The sequence below is a fragment of the Calonectris borealis genome, chromosome 1 (assembly GCF_964195595.1).
Source record: "Calonectris borealis chromosome 1, bCalBor7.hap1.2, whole genome shotgun sequence".
Lineage (NCBI taxonomy): Eukaryota > Metazoa > Chordata > Aves > Procellariiformes > Procellariidae > Calonectris > Calonectris borealis.
Window position 1 is genome coordinate 189,572,773 of NC_134312.1, and position 16,316 is coordinate 189,589,088.

General features: G+C 43.3%; 1 protein-coding gene across 12 annotated transcripts in view; it reads left to right on the forward strand.

Moving 5' to 3' along the window:
• Positions 1–14,449: 14,449 nt before the first annotated feature.
• Positions 14,450–16,316, forward strand: part of FNDC3A (fibronectin type III domain containing 3A) — a 131,038-nt gene continuing 129,171 nt past the window's right edge. For 3 of the 12 annotated variants that reach the window (XM_075139616.1, XM_075139612.1, XM_075139610.1), the window contains exon 1: positions 14,450–14,702. The gene's annotated coding sequence lies outside the window, so the exon portion shown is untranslated. Of the gene's footprint in view, positions 14,703–14,745; positions 14,868–16,316 lie in introns of those variants that run through there. The other 9 variants (XM_075139611.1, XM_075139623.1, XM_075139609.1 and 6 more) reach the window with 4 other exon arrangements.

Sequence of the window (16,316 nt, forward strand, 5' to 3'; positions counted from 1 at the left end):
CAACTGTTCCTATTCATTATTCAAAGGGACTGCTCGCTGCCTGCCAGGTTATGTTAGTTTTTATAGGTTTTTTGGGGCGGAGAATCTACAAGAAACAGAACTTTTTCAGGAACAGTGGGAGGATAAGTATACGTTTAAAATAGTAACAAATGAGGAAATGAGTCTCATATGTCATGCTAACTGGGAACTCATTCATTGAAGAATCCTAAAAAAATGTCACTTCCCTTCCTACCAATGAAAATAGTCTCAAAAGCATTTTGAAATCCCAAATCCAGATATAACAAAGACAAAGAAATATGGAGTTTCCTTATACGCTCAACTGAATGATCAGAATTTATTTAGCTCTTTCGCTCTATAGGAATTAATTTAAAAACTTCAAAAATGGAACAGAGAAGATAATTTCTATTAGCTTTTACATATCTTCTTACAGAATTCTAGCACAAGATAAAATAAATACTATCTTTTGTATTTTTTTAAAGGGCAACGTATAGAAAAAAAAATCCAAAGCATAGAAAGATATAGAAATGCTATGTACAGCTGTACTACATCATCTCAGAATATTGTCTGAGGGTGACAGGCTGGAGCCATAAATAATATGTTTCAAAAACTTCTGTGGCAAATGACTTCAATAAGTTGGCTGCAAAGTGAAGAAAATATTAGAGCTGAAAGACAATACAGTGGAGATGGAAATTGTCACCATATAAACAGATATTAAGCCAAATTAAATCATTTATCCTACGAATTTTTTTTTTATATAACAAAGAATACCTAATACACGAAACCAAAAGTTTTCTTTTGGCCTCCAGCAATATTTGTGCATGCTTACATCCTCCAAAGAAGAGGAAGAAGACCACCAAGTGCAGGCAGGCCTTGGGGTCCCTGTGTGGACCCTTCACAGGGTCCCGTTATGTACCTGTCGCCATTTCAGTTGTAATTCCTCTGACTGCAAATCATCTGACTGCTGTTCTACAAATCAGCCAGTCGTTCTAAGTCCCCTTTAAAGTCAGTGAGAAAACAAGCATTTCTTGGGTGTATCTTGATATACCAACAATCAGGTGGCAAATGCTGGGATACAGCAGGCAAATGCTGGGATACACGACAAATGTCATGTTCACTTGTGGGCAAATGACCTAAAAATGTTTATTAATGATATCTATGCTCTTCTCCGAACTCACTGATCTCAAGTAGTCCTAAGTAGGTATCAGAGGTACAGGATGAAAACTCCTGCTCCAGGGGGCTGCGGATTAGAGGCATCTCTACTCATAAGTTATGGCTGGAGCAGTGAACACCGCCACTGAGAATTGAAAATTGCTGTTACAGCTGACGACCTGGCTCAACACTTTTTGGAGAAGTGCTACTCCATACTGAAGAGACATTGCTTGGAAATGAGTGGGAACCCAACGCATACAAACCGGGTAAGCAACTACTTCTCTGAGTGTGAAAAAAGGTAACTTTATTCAGCATTTTGAGTGATGAAGTAATACAAATGCACATACACATATGAAATCATGACATAGCCAGACACGGCAAAAAAAAGTCAATCAGATAATAACAAGAAGGTGAGACAATATTAAGAATGCAGAGAAATTCACATGGTACTATCAGAAGAAACTAGATGAAGTATTTCATCAAAGGGCCCATAGAACACGGGCGGGCTCCACCCGGCACCCTGGGGAATGGACCACAGGGCTCTGCTGCGCCTGGGCCAGAAGAAGGGTCATATGCTGTGGGAAGTCTGAGCGGAGCATATGCTGTGAAAGTCTCATGCCTCAGCGCTTGAGACCAGGAGGTCTGTGCAATGTCATTTGCAACCACTATAAGGCCTCTCGGCACAGTTGTATAAATAAGAACCAGATCCTTTGATTTCAAAATCGGTATTTTTCAAACGTAACAAAGACCCTCTGTGGGAATGACTAAGTTCACAATAGCTGCGCTGTGGTAAACACAAGCTATTTTGAGTTATTGACTGCATAAACACGTAGGAATATATCTATATTTTTAAATAGATGCTACTTCTCCGAGTAGCATAATGGTTCAGGAGAGTTCATTTTAACGTTCCACATGGAAAATAAATTCACTGTGAGAGTGAGATTTAAGTATGGAGAGAATCATAGAATAGTTTGGGTTGGAAGGGACCTTTAAAGGTCATCTAGTCCAACCCCCCTGCTGTGGACAGGGACATCTTCAACTAGATCAGGATGCTCAGAGCCCCGTCCAACCTGACCTTGAATGTTTCCAGGGATGGGGCATCTACCACCACTCTGGACAACCTGTGCCAGTGGTTCACCACCCTCATGGTAAAAAATTTCCTCCTTAAATCTAGTCTAAATCTACCCTCTTTTAGTTTAAAACCATTACCCCTTGTCCTATCGCTACAGGCCCTGCCAAAAAGTTTGTCCCCATCTTTCTTATAGGCCCCCTTTAAGTACTGAAAGGCTGCAATAAGGTCTCCCTGAAGCCTCCTCTTCTCCAGGCTGAGCAACCCCAACCCTCTCAGCCTTTCTTCATAGGAGAGGCATTCCATCCCCCTGATAATTTTCTGGCCCTCCTCTGGACCCGCTCCAACAGGTCCATGTCTGTCTTGTGCTGAGGGCTGCAGAGCTGGACGCAGTACTGCAGGTGGGGTCTCACCAGAGCAGAGCAGAGGGGCAGAATCACCTCCCTCGACCTGCTGGCCACGCTTCTTTTGATGCAGAACCAGGATACAGTCGGCCTTCTGGGCTGCGAGCACACGTTGCCAGGTCATGTCCAGCTTTCCGTCCACCAGTACCCCCAGGTCCTTCTCAGCAGGGCTCCTCTCAATCCTTTCATCCCCCAGCCTGTATTGATACCAGGGGTTGCCCCGACCCAGGTGCAGGACCCTGCACTTGGCCTTGTTGAACCTCTGAGCTTCACACGGGCCCACTTCCTCGAGCTTGTCCAAGTCCCTCTGGATGGCATCCCGTCCCTCAGGTGCTTGGTGTCGTCTGTAAACTTGCTGAGGCTGCACTCGATCCCACTGCCTATGTCATTGATGAAGACATTAAACAGTACTGGTCCCAGTATGGACCCCTGAGGGACACCACTTGTCACCGATCTCCATCTGGACATTGAGCCGTTGACCACTACCCTCTGGATGTGACCATCCAATCAATTCCTCATCCACCAAACAGTCCACCCATCAAGTCCATACCTCTCCAGTTTAGAGAGAAGAATGTTGTTGGGGACCGTGTCAAAGGCCTTACAGAAGTCCAGATAGACGACATCTGTAGCTCTTTCCTTGTTCACTGATGTAGTCACTCCATCATAGAAGGCCACTAGTTTGGTCAGGCAGGACTTGTCCTTGGTGAAGCCACGCTGGCTGTCTCGAATCACCTCCCTGTACTCCATGTGCCTTAGCATAGCTTCCAGAAGGATCTGTTCCATGATCTTCCCAGGCACAGAGGTGAGACTGACTTGCCTGTAGTTCCCTGGGTCTTCTTCTTTTCCCTTTTTAAAAATGGGGGTTATGTTTCCCTTTCTCCAGTCAGCAGGAACTTCACCTGACTGCCATGACTTTTCAAATATGACGGATAGTGGCTTAGCAACTTCATCCGCCAGTTAGTTCAGGACCCGCGGATGGATCTTATTGGGTCCCATGGTCTTGTGCACCTTCAAGTTCCTTAGATGGTCTTGAACCTGATCTTCCCTTACAGTGGGCAGTTCTTCATTCTCCCACTCTCCCTGCCTTTGCCTCCTGCGGCTTGGGCGGTGAGGCTCGAGCGCTTGCCGGTGAAGACTGAGGCAAAAAAGTCATTGAGTACCTTTGAGAGGACTGAGCAAGAGAGTAAAAAATAAGTAAGACTCCTGTGATTTAACTGTGGGGTGATAGCTGTAACCCTGTAATTAATCTACCTAATAAAATAAGAGCTAAAATCCCATATACTTTTACCACCCAGAGATACAGCTTTATTGGTGTACCAAAGCCTTTTTCTGTACCGCATACCTCAACTTTCATGACTCGAGCTTTGCCATACAGCCCAAAATGTGTGTGCCATTGCTAACATAGTGATGGCAAATAGAGGTCATCCGGTGTAGAGGATCATGGAAAAGAGAATGCTTTCCTCGTGAACAAGACTCTTCCTTCCATGTATTTCAGGGAGGGTGCGCAACATAGCCTTCATATTTACCCTTTAAAGCAGATCAGAAATTAGTATCTCTGAAAGACTGCACTTATGTAATATTTTACCACTTAAAATACTGGCTGAAGCAATTTTCAGTTGATTGAGGTTATTTTGTGGAAAATGACAGCAGATTTTCTCATATTTAGAGGATTAATTGCGTTTTTCCGCTTTCTGCACTGATGACTGCTCGATGCCCTGTTAGTGGGTTATCGGGAGGCGTTTGCTTGCAGTTGTCCGTTCTGACAATGTCCCATCCACTTTCTATCTCCCCAAGTCAGGGCGGACAGGAAGGTGAGTCAGTAACGCCATTAACTAGCAGCTTGCTCATTCATGATAAGTACCATAGCAAAAACGTAGGAGTGTTTTATTGCTCTCAAATGTTGTAAAATACACTGGTACTAAATCAGGGACCATTGCTTCAATTTGGCTTTTGTTACCCTGGGTGGACAGAATTTAGCCTACAGTATTTTAGGGAAAAGAAACTATCAGAAAACTGACTCCTCTACACACACAACTCTAATTAAAAGGTTAGTAGATATGTATTCAGATCAGCAGGGAAATTATTTCCTCTGATTTCTTATGCTCGTGTATGACAAAGAAAAAAATAATAGTTTTAGGGCAGCATGGTCTGAGACATTTGAAAATGGGGTTTAAATTTAGAACAGAGTAGACCAGCAGTTACCAAACAGTGGTTCATCTAGCGAAACACTGTCACTGACAGTATTTGGACTGAGATAAAAAGCTAAAAAATCCTGTAATGGACAATCCTTAATAGTGTATCTCCAGGGGAAATGTCTTCCTGACCCTAAATAGGAAGTGGCTGACTTTCATCCTGGAACATGAAGTTTTATAACCTCTTCCATGTTATTTTCTATTTAAGGTAGCAGCAGAAATTCTTATTTGACTTCTCCTAATGCCTGAGTAATGAATTCTGAAAGTTTGTGCACTTTTTGGAGAGACACATTTAATCAGTTTGAGTTGTATTGCCATTTTAACCTCACTGGGAACTCCCTTGAGCTCATGCTTTTGCAGAACCTAAGGAAAATTTTGCATATACCTACTGTATCATCCCTTGTTTGTTTCTTCACAGCATCTAATAGCCTGACCTTTCTGTCTCTGCCTCACACAGCAGCCTGTTTTTATTGCTTCCTCTAAACCTTTTTCTGCTGTATTCTTATTTCAGAGAGGATCAGAGTTCAACGCGGTGACTCCAGCTATATCATTTTCCAACAAGGTTTTCTAAAATGCTGCTGGACATAGTCTCCTCTTCGACTAACATGAGACTCCTTGGTAGACTGTCTGCAGGCAACAAAAATGTGCCTGGAAAAGTGAAAAAGTGGTCTAAGAGGTGTGTGTAAGACTATATTACAGGTTCTCTGTCTAACAGCCCACAAGTCTAGTCTTGCGGGTATTTGGGGGTTACTCTCGTGGTGTGCACAAATCTATCCCAAGAGAGGCACTAATTGATTCTGCAACAACGTAGTATTATAACAAGATCCACATTAGCCTTTAGCATTCCTGATATAGCCCCACATCTTTTTGACACACACCTTGCATCAAATGCCCCTGCAGCCTGAAATGTCAAAACACCTGACAATAGAATAAACATAAATACTTCAGTTATTGCACATTAAAATTCTTTAGCAGGAATATGGAAATTCTTTCTCCACTGAAAGAAAATGTCTTTAGTGAGGCCAGCAGCCCTGAGCACAAGACCTAAAATCCCAAACAAACTATGATTTGTAGGAGGTTGTGAGGCTAGAGGAGTCTGATTGCTTCTCATAAAAATCCTTGAAGAAATAGGATGTCATCACTAAAAATATAAACATGTACTAAATGATTGGAACAGAACTTTAGAGAGGCAAAATAATCTTATCCTGTGTGCCGAGACAGATCTGTCTAGACTGCTTTCCTTATCTTGCAGCCAAACTGTTCTCCTTGTAGCAGTCAGTTATACCTTTCAGTGGGCTCTCTGTCCAGACACACAAAAATATCCAGGGGAGGAGCTCTGTAAAAGCACGTGTTCTGTTAGGCAAAAGCTGTTGGAACTGTGTCACCAGATAAAGACAATTTCTTTCAAGCATCTTGGGTTGGAGTGATTAATGAACATGCCATTGTGCCAGCAGCAGAAAGAAATTAAAGAAAATTATCTTAAGTTGAAGAGTGGAACAAGTAAAAGTTCCAGAGGAGCTGAATCCCTACAGACATACAGAAGGCAACAAAAAAAGATTTATACATTGCATCATTCTGTATCTTCAGTCAGTAAGTGCCAGTGGAAAGAAAGATTGTAAGAGACTTTTATGTCTGACACTAACCAACTTGGGCGGACTTGGTCTTTATCCATTCTCATTTAAAGTCAGAGGGAAGAAAAAAACATGGGAAAAAAAATGAGGTCGGCTGCACCTCACTGAAAATAAAACATAAGAATAGTGTCTAAACCAATGGTACCAAAATGGAAGGATTTGTGACTGATCTAAGACTGAAGACCCAATATCCTGGAGGAAAAGAGGAGAAAGAGAGTTAACCAAGCCTTTGATGACAGGCCACACTGTGACTAGAATCTGAAATGGGGAAAAAACACATAAATCTCATGCCTTCTACCAGGAAACCCAAAATTAACATATCCCCAGACATCTCAAATTTTGCATGAAACAAATCGCTCACTCCAAAAAATGTTTCTGTAGTAAGGACCATGCTTTAATACCCTCAGCAAGATGAAAACCTAAAACACTACATGAAAAGAGGTCTGAAGCAAACTGTCTTTTTTTCATTTTAAGTGTGACATTGATGCGCCACATCAGTTACTGGTATGAAGAACACAGACTTACACTTAAAACTTAAATCTTAAACTTAAAAGATCATGAAAACCAGAGGGAGGGGGAGACAATTACTTAAGAGCTATTATAATAATGATGAAGTTCCTATATTTTTGGAGTTCCTATGTCGATATTTTAATAAATGTTCAGAACACTGAAGTAGTTACCATAGAAAGAAAACATTCATGAAGAAAACGTGCAAAAGATAATCGCTGTTTCTTGTGGGTTTGATGCCTATTTCTCAGCCAAAAGTTTCAAATCACAGCTTTGCCCTCAGAGAGCTCTGCTACATCCCAGGCTTCATCCTTCCAAAAGAGAATCTGATCTGCAAACATGGACAGGTATTTCTTGTCCAATCCAGGGTAAGACAGTGGTGGAACTTCCCACCGTGACCCAGAGCTTAAGGGCTGTCTACTGAGGCAAGAGGGTCCTGCTGACTGCGTAGATTGTGTCCCTGGACTCTTCTCACTTGCCAGGGCCTCTGGAGTGGTGCTCATCTACCCTGGAAAAAATGGGGACTGATTCCTAGAAGACCAAAGACCATGCAGAAGAAATATCATCTTCTCTTTTTATGCCAATAGCAACATTTCAAGCTGTGTGACCCTCGTTTCCAAAGATGGGTCCTTCCAAGAAATGCAAGGCTGCTATCATTTGGAAGGTCAGCATACAAGAAATCTGCTTGAGTTATGATAGCTGAACATACCCATTGTTTGGATACAAAGAACACTTGAGTTAAAAAATATCAAATAGAAGTTCAGACTATTTATTTTTATTCCTTTTTGTTTCTTATTTTTAATACTTTATTAGGGACCACTTGACAGTTGTATATTTTTTTGTAGGAACATGCAAAAATAAACAGAAGCTGCTCATTTCTACAGTCAGTGAAGTCTCCTGGGTTGCACAGAAGTATCTGCAGTAGTATTCAGAATCAGCCACGCACAAGGTTTAACTACCTACCGTCTTCGCTTGAAGCGCATGGAAAGACTACAGGTTACTTGGGAGAAAAGTAAAGCAGAATTAAATAGTTTTCAGTGTTAAAACAGAATCAGCTAGAACCAAAGAAATGCTTCAAGGAAAACAAAAGGATTTCACTTCATTGAGCAAATTTTCCTGGCAAGAATCTAAGACCATAGCAGGTACTTATGTTTTCTGCTCATGCCTCACATATACTAACGTTCATCACCAACTACATCAACATACAGAACTGGACAAAATCTTGGCTGGGGCCTTTGATTTCAAAGGGGTAGTTTTTCCTTACAGACTAACACAACATAATTTAATTTCTTTATAGCCTATTCTTTCTTACAATTTTTTTGCACAGACAAAATATAAAAGCAGATGAAGATGAAAACAGGCATAGTAGGTCAGACCAAAGAGCAGTTCTTTGTAAAAGCTCGGCATCCTGTCTCCAGCAATGGCCAACAGCAACGCAATGGGCAACTGCACTATGATACTTCTCCCCAATATTTTCCCAGCCCTTAGTGATTTGTGGCTCAGAGACTCCCTAAGCCAGAGGGGTGTCTTTGTTTTTAGTAGGCCTTCATAGCATAAGCTATTCCCCTTCTTCATCCTGCCACGTTCCAAACTTTCTGCAACAAACGCAATTGCATAAACCAAGTGACCAGCTAAACATTTCAGTTTGCCCAAGGGTTGTATGTACATTAGCCAGTACCATTCTTACCAAATGAGCAGAGACCACACAAAAGCAAAATAAGTATTCTCCAGGGGCTAAAACAAATTCACTTACAACACATGATAATTAAAAAGGAGGAAACTACAATTCCAACAACAATAAGGCCAGCTTCTACTGCTTGTAGCACTGAGCTGCCTTTGCTATTTCCTGCCACAGGAACCAATTGCCAGTTGCTTGACACTGTTAACATTTCTGAGACACCTCATCAACCATGACTTGAGCTTTTTCCTGCACAGAACTTCAGAAAACAAGACCGTTCTTTGTGCTCATCCTGGTTTGAAGATTTTTCAATGGCTCCATTATTCTGAAGCTGGTGAAGTACACTTGATTTCCACTGTCACAGAGTTTTTAGGTGCAAACAGTATTTTTCTAAACACACAGATGCTGCTTCCACACCGTCTGGATACTTCATTTGGAAGAAAAAGACTTGAAATAAATATGAGAGGAACCAGCTTTCTCCAAGCCACCATGAAGCAGTTAAATTCTTCCAGAAAACCACAGAGAATGTTGGCGACATGCTAAATATTCAGTCTTCTTGAAAAAAAAAAAAAAAGAAAATAGGAAAATCTGAATGAAGAGACTAATTAGTATTCCATGAGCACATTGAACTCAGGCTGTTATCTTGCCAGACAAGGACTTGCACTGCAAGGCCTTTTTACTGAACAAGCTTGAAATACACCCTTATGTGAAGACGTTGTCGAAAACTTTCTTCAACTTCTTTGTTTGCAAGCACAACATGAGCCCAGTATTTCAAAGGGCTGAAAAAAAGTCACAGCAGAAACCCCAAACCCAGCATTTCAGGATGAGATAATGGAAATCTTGCGTGTCTCAGAACTCCTCAAGTTAGAAGCAGAGCTGCTCAAATGGGAAAGGTAACTTCCTTGCTACTCAACTAGGTCAAAAAGTCCTAAGCACGGTCAGTCCATCCTAAACTCTGCCAGGTACAGCTCTTTCACCAGAAGAAAGCCAATCTTTCAGAAAATCCACACTTGACTTTCAGTGGTCCATCAGATGAAAGCTACCATTTATTCTGAGAGCAAATCTCCTGGAAAAATCTAAAATTGGGTATGAAATTCCTGAATATTCAAGAAGGAAAAAGCTCCTAAATACGGATGAGTAACCTAGGCACTTAAATTCCGCACATTAATTTTCTAAGTCTTTCTGTTTCCATACAATTGCTCTTTTACCGTCTAACTTTTCACCATGGTTTGAAAAGGAAGGCTACAAAATCATTTCAAACGAACTCCAAGCAGAAGCACAAATTCAAAGTATGCTTCTGGTAAACATTTTGATTACAACTGGGGCTGACTGATTATTCAGCTTTATCTATTGCAAGCTGACTTTTAACTAAGGAATCACTAAAGACAGTTCAGAAATATCTCAGCTCACAAAGCCAAAACAAACATCAATGTTTTTTAAAAGTGATGAGGCCAAAAATTACTGTTTTGTTGGTGTCTACAACCACTACTTTCAGTATCATTTCAAGGCAGTAGATAATATGAAATTATAGCTTTAATTCATGACGGGGAAATCACTGTTCAACTAGTGGCTGATTTCAACAAATAAAGATTTACACTGTACAAAATGATCAGTTTCAAAAATGCCAAGGTGAACATCATTGTCTGGAATTTTTCACCGTTTGTATGCGGGGGTTTTGATTTGAGTTTAAAAAGTAATATTATAACGAGCAGTTTTGTGCCACATATATATTTTTCCATTTTAATAAAGTGAGATAAATGAACTTGGGGTCTAAACTGTGTAGTTCCTCTTTCTGTGCATGTAATCCTTGACTTTATTTTGCTTTTCTGGTTGGCAAATAAACATATCAGAAATTAAATGCCACACAATTAGACTGCTCTGTCAACTGGGCTCCAGCTAATGTTTTCAAAGACTAAATCTTGGAACCAAGTTAGAAAATTTTTGACTAATTATTTTTTTCTCATAGAGTTTGGTTTGGTTTAGCACCTGGACATCTGAAGCGAACAATCTGCCATGCCTGTTCTTGTTAAGCAACACTCAGTTCTGTAAGTAATCCCATTGAGATCAGTGGAATTTCTTCCAGAAAAGGAGATGAAGCGGGGAAATGGCAGATTCCAGCTATCCCCTGAATTTAACAAACTGCAATTTCCCCCAAATTCTTGATACTGTGTTAGAGTTACTTCTGTAATGCAAGAGTTGAATGGTTGAATTTTGTTGTCTTTGACTGGATTAGCATTTTTATCCATTTAATCCTCCCATTCATTTTGGTACCATCATTCTAAAATTTCAACTGGTTTAATCCTGTCAGAGAATTATTTACTTCATCATCCATGTCCTGAAAAGCAGGTAAGGAAGCCAAAGATTTGTGGATTTGTGTCTTTTTAAGGTGTCTATCAGCATTTTGATAAACTTATGGCAAAATATATCATACAATATTTATTCCTTAACAACTGTCAAAAAACAGTTACAGACACGATAAACATTTTATGACACTGCTCAATGTGTTTTGAATTCTAATAGTTTGCCAAATTATGTAAAAACACAGCTGATCATATCAATTAAATCTCAGATTCCTTTTTCCCCAGAAACACGTATTTTACAACTGAAATGAATCATGCCTAGCATTAAACAGTTCTCATCAAACTTTGATTTTGATACATCATTCTGATATTAAAGTGCGATTTTTACAGTTCAAATCCTTTCATACAAATCAGAAACCAGCAAATAATTTATACTGATCGGCAGCCTCTTTGAAAGTGATCTAGACAAATATGATGAGTGTTATGCAGCTCAGGTGAAGATGCAGTATATCTGAAATAACATAAAGGAAGCGGTAATTCAGTTTTATGGTAAATATGTTTTCTGCATTTTTTTTACCAATACATGAAAACTAAACCTCACTCACCTTATAAAGCTGCTAACATCTTATAGCTTGTTTATTTTAAGGGAGCTCTATTCATGAATTAGCTACCTGTTTTAGAAAATAAACACTGGCTGTATTTCTTTAATTGTTTTGCTACTTGTCTGGTAGAAGGCAGCAGCACTATTGACCTCATGGCGCTCAGTCCATAGTCCAAAACTGCTGTCCTTATGGTCCATGAGACCACGGTAAATGTTCCCAGTAGTGTTTTCACTGAAGTTTGGATGATAAACCTGTTTGTTGGTGGTACCCAAGATGCCGTAAAGTTTGACTGTGAGTCTGCTGAGTGGCATTTGGCAGCCACTGCCTTTACAGGCTCAGGGAGGTCTGTGTGACAACAGCAGAGCCGCCACTACCAAGAGTGGTCACCATTCTCCCTTCTGGGATAGGTACTACAGGTGACCTACACATTCAGCTGAGATGTAAAGACAGGTCACTCACTATGGAATGGGGTGCTGTGCCCAGGAGACCCTGAACCCTCCAACTTAAGCCACATTATTTTAACTTCAGAACTGGAGGTTTTCCCCATTTCCTACAAGGATGGAGAGAATTGGAGAACTGGATCAAGTGACGTAAACTTTAAAATTAGCGTGAGTTGCCCAATTCTGATCCCAGGTGCTACATTGCTACATATTTTGCTGAGTAAACACAATTTAATGCAAACATGAAATAATGACTGTCATAACACCAATTCTTCACAGTTCTCTGGAGACAGTACCTTTGTTTGACTGAAGAAATGAGAGCCACAGAAGACGGGCATTACTATACAGTCAAGACTGTATCTTAAGAGGGTACTCTTGAAAATGTTCCACTGATGGATTTATCTCCTCTCCTCTATTGGCTTTAGCTACCACATCAATTTCATAAATGTTGATCATTAGCACTTGGATGTATATCTGGTAGGACACTGTAAAGAAATTCTGTCTCCATGGGTCCTCCTGGGAAGTTCTGCAATGGATGAAAGCAAGAGCATTTGGTCAATCATCTAGAAGTAGCTGAGATCTGTATAGACAATTTAGACTGGTAAATAATCCCAATCTAATTTAGTTTTGTTTTAGAAAAATCCATTTATTCACAGGAGTCCCTAAAAAGAGATAAGGAGGTCACTATATTGGTTCCCCCATGCCTTCCACCCATTTTTAATATTATTTGAATGATTTTCAGGTGACTTTAATTGGTCTTCTAGCAGAAAATGGAATTTTATTTACACATATTTGAGTATCTATGAACTAACAAAGAAGGAAGCAAGCGAATGACTGTCATGTAATGTAAACTTACACACCACCAGGACCAGTGTTTGGATGGGGAGAAGAGCCCAAAACACTCTCAGCTTTTCCCTGTCCCAACTCTATGTCTGCACCCATACACCCAAAACATTGCACAAATTTCTTAATTTCACCTGCAAGGGATGTGAAGGAGCAGCACCCCTGGGAAGCCAGGAGAAGGCATGAGGGACGCTCTCTCCGAGGGCTCTCAGGCAGCAGGGCACGTACAATCGGTGCTGCATGCACCAATTCAAAACCGTACGGTCTGACACAAAGCCAGGATCTGTGGCTGCCTGCAATGATGCCCATGGCCACGGCTGCCGCTGCTCTTCCTGGCCCCACCACCATCGCTGAGTGGTGCCTGACAAAAGCAACTGCAGAAACCCTTTGCTATATTCCACCGAAACTGCTGGCTAATTCCAGAAACCTGTATTGAAACTGGAGTGAGGGAGGAAAACGAGCGATCTCCTAACAGCTGCGGTTGGCAAAGATCTCCAGTTTTATGCCCCTGGATGGTACAACCCACAAATGCTGTGCAGTGGCATTTGTTCAGCCCTGACTCATAGACAGATGAATGCCACTGAATGAATCACCAGCAGCACTTTCCGCAGTACCTAACGAGGTACCTCATCCAAATATTGATCAGGTCCAAGTCTCTCCAGTTTTTGAGATCTGACATACCATAGTCTAGGATGCTATTTCACCGGTGAAACTGTAAGTTTTGGAAAGGGGGCCCATAGCGAGCAACCAGGATGGCAAAACATCGGTTGGTGCATCCTTTGTCAATAGGAGCTACCTTCTGCCTGCCATTAAGCTATAAAAACGATACAAACACTGCTGAAATGCAAGAGAAACAGCAACGTATTGACTTAATAACAGAGAACTTTAAGGCAAATTAACAAAACCACTTTATAAAACATCTCATTCTGTTCAGTCCACTGCTGCAGAAGGTCATTAAGCGAAACACTGTAGTAAAAATCATTTCGATCCATAACAGTTGAAAGGACAAACATTAAGCAAAAGATAATCACAAATTAGCATTCAGGACATCAGCTGGACATTGCAGGTGTTGAGGGAAGATAGGTCCTCCCCACATAAGCACCTGGAAAAGCACGTTTCTTCCTCTTTCCCCTCGGATGTCAGATGCTACACGCCTGGGCGCTGGGTGGGGAACGCCTCTGGTGCTCACAGGTGCTGAGGCTCTGCTCGGCCCCAGGGCAGGTGGGCTGAAAGTCCTTTGACTTTTGCTGTGTTAATGGCTGCCTCTGTGTATAGGGAAGAGGCAGCCCTTCCTACCCTTCACTCTGCCCAGCAAAGGCCCAGCCTGGGCCAGGCCCCAACCCCAGGGCCAGCCCAGGGCCAAGCCCAGGCCCCAGGGCTAGGGCCAAGGCCAAGGTCCAGCCCCAGGCCAAAGCCCACCCCAGGGCCAAGGCCAGGCCCAGGCCCCAGCCCCACACCCTTGCCCCACACCCCTGCCCCACAGACACCACCCCGCCCTCTCCGCAAGCCCCGCCCTCCTGCAGCTTCCGCCCCGCCCTTCCCGCAGGCCCCGCCCCCTCACAGATCCCGCCCCTCAGGGCCCCGTCAGCCCCGCCCATAGAACTGACCCCGCCCCTCTCGCCGACAGACGCGCCACCCGAGCGGGAGCTTTCCGCGCAGCCGCACTGCGCGCCGGAGTCAACTGCCCCCTCGCGGCCCCTCCCAGCCCTCCACAAAGATGGCGGCCGCGCGCCGGTGGGCGAGGCGGAGGGGAGTGCTGAGGCGTCGAGGCGAAGGCGGCGGCGGCAGTGGCAGCGGTAGCAACAGCAGCGGTGGCGGCCGCGGGAGGCAGTGACAGGTGCGGGGAGGGGAGGAGAAGGCGGCGGAGCGGCGGCGGCCGAAGCGCAGGTACCTCGAGTGGGCGGGTAAGGGGGTGGGGGAAGCGGGCGGCGCGGCACCGCCCCTGTCCGAGCTGCGCCATCGGGAACTCCCCTCCGCTCCCTGCCCTGGTGCCGCTGCCCGCCGGTGGCGGAGACCGAACCGTTAGCCGGGAGAGCCGGCGGGGCCATGGCGGTGAGTAGGCGCGCTCGCCGCCCCGAGGCGGCTGGCAAACCGCCCCCTTCCTCTGAGCAGGGCGGGGAGAGGGGTACGAGGGGACGGGGGCAGCGCCTCTACCTGCCCCCAGTGCCGGGCGCAGCGGGGGCAGCCCGACCCCTGAGGAGACGGGGTTGCCTGCGCCTCTCCCCGCGCCTTCCCGAGGAGGGCCGGGGAGCCGGCGCCTCCGGCCGGAGCCCCGCTGAAGAAACTTTCTGTCTTCCTTCCCGGGCTTCCTTCCCCGCCGCTCGGAGATGCCTCTCCCGGCCGGGCCGGGGGGATCCTCCTCCTGTCAGCGCGGGGCAGCGGGGCTCCCCGGGGTAGGGCTGCGGCGCGGCTGCCGTGGAAGGAGGGCGGTTGTTCGGGGAGGAGAGGCAGATGCGAAGCGCGACCAGAACAGCTGAGCCGGCTGTGACAGGCGGGGAGGAGAAGGAAGTGGTGGTTTTCAACACCTCTTTCTTTTTGTTGTTGTTTTCTCCTGCTGAGCCGTAAAGGTTCTATCGGAACTCCCAGCTAAAGGGATCGAGCGTGTGTTTCTGTATGTAGATAAAAAAAATCTTCCCGAAAAGACTATAATCATCTTGCTGAGTGCTAGCACGGGCATTCTTTCAGCTAGATTCATGTCCGACTCCTCCATTCCTGACTATTACCCAGGATTGATTTTAACCTAAACAGAAACTTTTTGTTGCGTCCAGGCAACTGGAAAGTGAAACCAACTAAAAGCAAAAATGAAACTTTTCATCTGATTTTTATTGTGCGGAGTAAAGAAAATAAACGGTAGAAACAAGGGGAAATATCTTGGGTAGGAGCAAATCGTGCTTTATGAGTGGCATCTCAAGATGTGTTAGTAATTTGTTTAACCTTGTCAAAGGCAATTTATTAGCTACCTTGGATGTTAAGTGTTATTCCAGAACATCTCACATCATGAAGTAATTTCTGTGAAACGTTCTTTGTTTTTAGAATTTAAGTCTCTGTTTGATCGAATACATATCTGGTTATAAATGTCTTAAATTATCATGAAGACTTCAAATCTCTTAACTTTTTGCTACTAAGTACGTGGTATCTTCTATCTTAGAAGCTATAGGTCCCAGTCCTGCTAAGCTTTGAGCTTAAAAGAAGCTGTTTTGTTGTTATGGCAATGGGTAACTTTCTGCTTTACGCAGCATAGAAATTTAACTGTAGCCATGATGTGAATCTGCATCCATAGATGTGCTTATATTCTGTGTCATGAAATAGTATGAATCACAGCAACTCAGCAGTCCTTAAAATTCAGAAAGTACAATCAGTTAATTTTTTTTTTTTTTTTAGGAAATGGTCTCAAATAATTATGAAATTTAATCACATGATGAATGGAGAAGTAGAAAGCTTTCAGGTAGGGAGAAGGCCATGCACATATGTGAAAGTTGGAAATAGCTGAGTATCTATAGT